Genomic DNA, 7,249 nt, shown 5'->3' with positions numbered 1-7,249 from the left:
AGAGGCTGTGTGATTCAGGATTTGGAGTGTTTGAAGGAGTGTGCAAAAAATATAAAAATACTCTTTGTGGCCCAATGGGCACAAGTTTAATAAGGAAGATTTCAGCTATACAATAAATTAAAAAACAATAACTTCCTGAATACATTGATAGTTACAGCAATGGAACAATGGCACCTTATGAAATAGTAAAATGCCTCTCATAAAATCTATTCAAGAGAGGCAGAGGCATGCCTGGAAGGCGCGGCCAGAAGAGGCAGAGGCAGAGGCAGACCTGGAAGGGGCCTGATCAACTTGGAGGGCAAGTTGTCCACCAACCACAAGGGCCACTACCAGGCCTATCACCAAAGGGCTGGGACTGGAGAGAGCAAGGTAAGAAGCAAATACAGGGGCCCCTGTCCTGGACAGCAAATATTCCTGGGGCTACCACTTCATAGCCCAGAAATAAAAAAAAAAAAAGCCCCTATCAGGACCTCCAAAGACCAGGATGACAGAGTGAACCTCACCTGCTCCAACCCCCCTCCCCCTGCCCTGAAAACATAGTAACTCTTGCCCCAGAGCAAAAGCCACTACAGTAAAGGCTTGGGATCCCTAGAGGAAGGGCGTGACTAGGACCCTGCCTCAAAATGGGTAGAAAGCAGACTACAAAGACAAAGACTCTGGAGTCCTACTGTCCTCAGAGGGAGGAACCAAACTCAGAGGGAGACTATGTGGACTCCACACCCACAGCTGAAACATCAACACGGAATGGGTCCCAAGCACAGAAAGCTCTCCTAGATGAGATCAAAAGGAACTTTGAAAACAAAATGAGAGATAGAAGACAAAATGAATAATTCTCTCAAAACCAAAATAGCAGAATTAAAAAAAAAAAACATGATAATGAAGAAAACATCTCTCTAAAAAGAAAAGTGTATGATAGGGAAAAGGAGCTCAAAAAATTAACCAAGAAAAATGATTTGCTAAAAACTAGAATCAACCAAATTGAAACAAATAACTCTATGAGGAACCAAGAATTAGTCAAACAAAACAACAAGAATGAAAAATTAGAAAAAGAGGTAAAATGCCTCAAAGAAAAAATAACTGAGCTGGAAAACAGATACAGGAGAGATAATCTTAGAATCATAGGCCTACCAGAAAATCATGATGAAAAAATGAGCCTGGACAACATTCTTGAAGAGCTCATTAAGGAAAACTGCCCTGAGATACTAGAACCTGAGGGTAAAAGAGAAATCGAGAGATTCCACCAGACACTTGCTGAAAGAGATCCCAAACTGAAAAGTCCTTGAAATGTTGTGGCCAAACTCCAGAACTACCAGATAAAATAGAAAATACTTCAAGCAGACAGAAAGAAATAATTCAAATATCTAGGGTCCACAGTGAGGATCGCACTGGATTTGGCAGCCTCTACACTGAAATATCAGAGGCAGTGGAATCCTATTTTCTGGAAGGCAAAACAGCTCAGGTTACAACCAAGGATCACATGCCCAGTGAGACTGAGCATATTCTTCCAGGCAAAGAGATGGTCATTCCATGATATAACCGATTTCCAGACCTTCCTGATGAAAAAGATAGAACTCAATGGATGCAACAGTAACGTAGAAAGGTTAACAAGGAACACACACACATACACACACACATACACACACACACACACACACACACCCTTGCTATCTCATAAGAGCAAACTGGTTATAGACAAGTAGAGGGTATGAGTATAAAATACACAAAATGATGATTTAAAAAAATCTTATTAAGGGCTACAAAGGGACTGCAATGGAAGAAAGGGAATGAATGAAGTGGAAAAGGGTAAATTATGCCACACAAAGAGACATAAAACAGCATAGCAGAGGAAAAGAAGGGAGGGAGATGGGAATCATATGATCTTTTCCCTCATTGATTCTGGTGCAAAGAGGGAATAACAACCAGTTAAGGATAGGAAACTATGGAGAAGAAACACAAAAAAGTATCATTTTAGAGGGAAAGAAGGGAGGGAGAGGAGCTTCGCATGAGATATATTCCTGTCACTCTTGGTGCAAAGAAGAAATAACATACTTCATTAAGTATAAAAATATCTACAGGCAGTAAGAAGGGGAAAGGGTTACAAAAGGGTGGGTGGTTAGTACAGAGGGAAGAAGTAAGGGGAAAGGGGAGGAAAAGGGAGGGGGGCTGATAAAGGAATACTGAGGGAGGCAGTGGTCAAAAGGAAAACTATTAAGGGGGGGAAGGGAGAAGGGGAGCAAAATATGAACATTAACAGGGGCGGGAATAGGATGGAGTGAAAGAAACAGAAAACAATCATAACTGTAAATGTGAATAGAATGAACTCTCCCATAAAACAGAGATGGATAGCAGAATGGATTAGAAATCATAATCCTACAATATGCTGTTTACAAGAAACACATCTGAAACAGGGGGATACACACAGGTTAAAGGTAAATGGCTGGAGTAAAATATATCATGCCTCAGCTAAATAAAAAAAAAAAAAAGCAGGGGTAGCAATCCTTAGCTCAGATAAAGCAAAAGCAAAAATTGACCTAATTAAAAGAGTTAAGGAAGGAAACTATATCCTGTTAAAAGGCACCATCAAGAATGAAGCAATATCATTACTTAACATATATGCAACAAGTGGTATAGCATCCAAATTCCTAGAGGAGAAGGTAAAGGAAATAGAGGAAGAAACAGATAGCAAAACTATACTAGTGGGAGATCTTAATCTCCCACTCTCTGAACTTGATAAATCTAACCTCAAAATAAACAAACAAAAAAAAGAAGTTAAGGAAGTGAACAGGATTTTAGAGAGGATAGGTATGATAGATCTCTGGAGAAAACTGAATGGGGATAAAAAGGAATATACTTTCTTCTCAGCGGTTCATGGCACATACTCAAAAATTGACCATGTTCTAGGGCATACAAACCTCACAATTCTATGCAGTAAGGAAGAAATACTAAATGCATCCTTTTCAGATCATTATACAATAAAAATTATATGCAATAAATGGCCATGGAAAGACAGACTAAAAACTAATTGGAAATTACACAATTTAATCCTAAAAAATGAGTGGGTCAAAGAAGAAATTATAGAAACAATAAGTAATTTCATTCAAGAGAATAATAATAATGAGACAACATACCAAAATGTGTGGGATGAATTAAAGGCCGTTCTTAGGGGAAGTTTTATATCTGAGTGAATACATGATTAAATTAGAGAAAAGGGAGGTCAACAATTTGGGCATGCAATTTAAAAACCTAGAAAAATAACAAATTCAAAATCCCCAATTAAATACTAAATTAGAATTATTGCAAACCAAAGGAGAGATTAATAAAATTGAAATAAAGAAAACTATTGAATTAAAAAATAAAACTGCAAGATGGTTTTATGAAAAAAAACAACAAAATTGATAGACCCTTAGTCAATATGATAAAAAAGAAACAAGAAAACCAAATTATGAGTATAAAAAATGAAAAGGGTGAATCTACCTCCAATGAAGAGGAAATCAAAATAATAATTAGAAATTATTTTTCCCAATTGTATGCACATAAATTTGATGATCTTAGGGAAATGGATGAATATTTACAAAAATACAAGTTGCCCAGATTGACTGAAGAGTAAGTAAATTATTTAAATAACCCCATCTCAGAAAAATAAATTGAACAAGCGATCACTCAACTCCCTAGGAAATAATCTCCAGGGCCAGATGGATTTACTAGTGATTTCTATCAAACATTTAAAGAACAATTGATTCCAATACTCTACAAACTATTTGGGAAAATTAGTGAAGAAGGAGTCATACCAAATTCTTTTTCTGACACAAATATAGTACTGATACCTAAATCAGGAAGAGATAAAACAGAGAAAGAAAATTATAGACCAATCTCCCTCATGAATATAGATGCAAAAATTATAAATGAAATACTAGCAAAAAGACTACAGCAACTTATCTCAAGAATAATTAACTTTGATCAGGTAGGATTTATTCCAGGAATGAAAGGAGGGTTTAATAATGATGGTTTAAAACCATCAGTATAATTGATCATATCAACAATAAAATTAGCAGAAACCACATGATCATCTCAATATATACAGAAAAGGCTTTTGACAAAATACAACATCCATTCCTATTAAAAACATTAGAAAGTATAGGAATAAATGGAGCCTTCCTTAAAATAATAGGTAGCATCTATTTAAAGCCATCAGCAAGTATTATATGTAATGGGGAGAAGCTAGAAGCATTTCCCATAATACCAGGGGTGAAACAATGGTGTCCACTATCACCCCTCTTATTCAATCTGGTACTAGAAATGTTAGCAGTAGCAATTAGAGACTAAAGAGAAATCAAAGGAATCAAATTAGGCAAAGAAGAGACCAAGCTATCACTCTTTGCAGATGATATGATGATATACTTAGAGAATCCTAGAGAATCAAGTAAAAAACTACTTGAGGCAACAAATAAATTTGGCAAATTTGCAGGATATAAAATAAACCCACATAAATCCTGGACATTCCTATATATTTCCAATGAAATTCAACAGCAAGGGATAAAAAATGAAGTCCCATTTAAACTTACTGTAGACATTATAAAAAATTTTAATCTACCTGCCAAAACAAACCCAGGACCTATATGACCACAGCTACAAAACACTTTTCACACAAATAAAGTCAGATCCAACTAATTGGAAAAATATCAATTGCTCATTGCTGGGTCAAGCTAATATAATAAAAATGACAATTTTACCTAAATTAAATTATATATTTAGTGCCATAGCAATCAATTTACCAAAAAAAAAACAAAACAAAACACGACTTTATAGAGCTAGAAAAAATAGTAACAAAATTCATTTGGAAGAATAAATGGTCCAGAATATCAAGGGAATTAATGAAAAGAAATGCTAGGGAAGGTGGGCTAGCTATACCAGATTTCAATCTGTTTTATAAAGCAGCAGTCATCAAAACTACTTGGTACTGGCTGAGGAACAGAGTAGTGGATCAATAGAATAGATTAGGCACACGAGATTCAGAAGTCAATGGCTATAGTAATCTATTGTTTGATAAACCCCAAGACCCTAGTTTTTGGGATAAAAACTCACTATTTGACAAAAACTGCTGGGAAAACTGGTATATGGTATGGCAGAAACTGGGCATAGACCATTATCTAACACCATATACCAAAATCAAGTCTAAATGGGTGCATAATCTAGGTATAAAGGTTGATACTGTAAGCAGTCTTGGAAACAAGGAATAGTTTACCTGTCAGATTTGTGGAGAGGGAAAGACTTTATGACTAATCAAGAATTAGAGAACATTATAAAATGTAAAATGGATAATTTTGATTACATGAAATTGAAAAGCTTCTGTACAAACAAAGCCAATGTAATCAAGATTAAGAGGGACATGGGAAATTGGGAAAGAATCTTTACAACCTATGTCTCTGACCAAAGACTCATTTCTAAAATATACACAGAATTGAGTCAAATTTATAAGAATACAAGACATTCCCCAATTGATAAATGGTCAAAGGATATGAACAGGCAATTTTCAGAGAAAGAAATTAAAGATATCTATAAGCACATGAAAAAATGCTCTAAATTACTATTGGTTAGAGAAATGCAAATCAAAACAACTCTGAGGTACCACATCTCACCAGTCAGATTGTCTAAGATGACAAAACAGGAAAATGACAAATGCTGGAGAGGATGTGGGCAAATTGGTACACTAATGCATTGCTGGTGGAGTTGTGAACTGATCCAGCCTTTCTGGAGAGCAATCTGGAATTATGCCCAAAGGGTTATAAATACTTTCATATCCTTTGACCCAGCAATACCACTTGTAGGGTTATATCCCAAAGAGATCATAGAAGTGGGAGGAAGACCCATATGCACAAAAATGTTTATAGAAGCTCTTTTTGTAGTAGTAAAGAATTGGAAATTAAGGGGGTGCCCATCAATTGGGGAATGGCTGAACAAGTTGTGGTATATACATGTTATGGAATACTATTGTGCTATAAGAAATGAGGAGTAGACAGTCTTCATATTTACCTGGAGAGGCTTCTACAAACTGATGCTGAGTGAGAAGAGTAAACCCAGGAGAAATTTGTACACAATTACAGACACAAAGTATGTATGATGACCAACTTTGATAGACTGGACTCTTCTCAGCAATGCAGTGATATAAGTCAATCCCAAAAGACTCATGATGGAGAGAAATGTGTGCATCCAGAGAAAGAACTAGAAAGAATTGAGTTTATATCCAGATGGAAACAAAATACCTGATCTTTTTTCCTTTTCTTGTTTGGTTTTATGTCCTCTTTACCATTTTTCATTCCACCCGATACAATCTGTCTTTATAACCTGACTAATATATAATGGGGAAAGTATTTACAGATCCCATACTTGACTATATGCCACCTTGGCAGGGAGGGGAGGGAGGGGGACAAAATGTGAAACTCAAGGAATTGTGGATTTGAATCCTGTAAACTAAAGTAAACAAACAAATTATTTTTTAAAAATTAATTTTAAAAAATCTATTTAAACAAAAGCTATTAAGGATAATGCAAACAATGCTTTAGAAAGGTGCTTAAGCAAGATGACATTCCAACTTCTGAATCTGAAAGTGGTCTGTTCAAATTTAGGCTTTTCTTCAGTCTCCCCAAACTTCCCAACTGGTTTGCATCTCCATGTAGTACCTTGCACGGTCCAATGAATATTTCCTTTTCAGTCTCCTTTATCACAATAGAATACTTGTGACCTTACAAAACTCTGAGACATTGAAAAAAAAGTTCAATCCTCTAGACTCATAAATATATTCACTAGTAAAAGATGGAACAAAAATCTCTTTCTATTTAATGCTGAATTAACTAGGAAAATTAATAAACATGTGTTATTTCTGGAGTATTGTAGTTATCTGACATATTACTGCATTTATAAATTAAACAGATGGTATGTACTTATTCAAATTCTGTCTCATGCATTTCTCACCTTTTTCCTTGCTCATGGTCATCAATAGAATGTAGGCCCTCATTATTTTCTCACAGATTATTGCAATAATCTCCAAACAAATAAACCTACTTCTAATCTCTTTCTCACAATTACTTTCTATATAAGGTTGCATGATTCACTTTATGAAATGCCAATTCTCATAATATTACCTTCTTGTGGAAACCCTTTCAATGCCCCCTTCTGGCCAAATGTCCAATTTCCTTTGCTAGTATTCAAGGTCTTTGGAGATTTAGGAAATTATTTAGGAAATTTAAATTAT

This window comes from Petaurus breviceps, unplaced genomic scaffold, assembly GCF_028583685.1.
Source record: "Petaurus breviceps papuanus isolate PSGF00001 unplaced genomic scaffold, PetGlider_PUasm1.0 176, whole genome shotgun sequence".
Classification (NCBI taxonomy): Eukaryota; Metazoa; Chordata; class Mammalia; order Diprotodontia; family Petauridae; genus Petaurus; species Petaurus breviceps.
Note: the sequence above shows the minus strand (reverse complement) of the source record.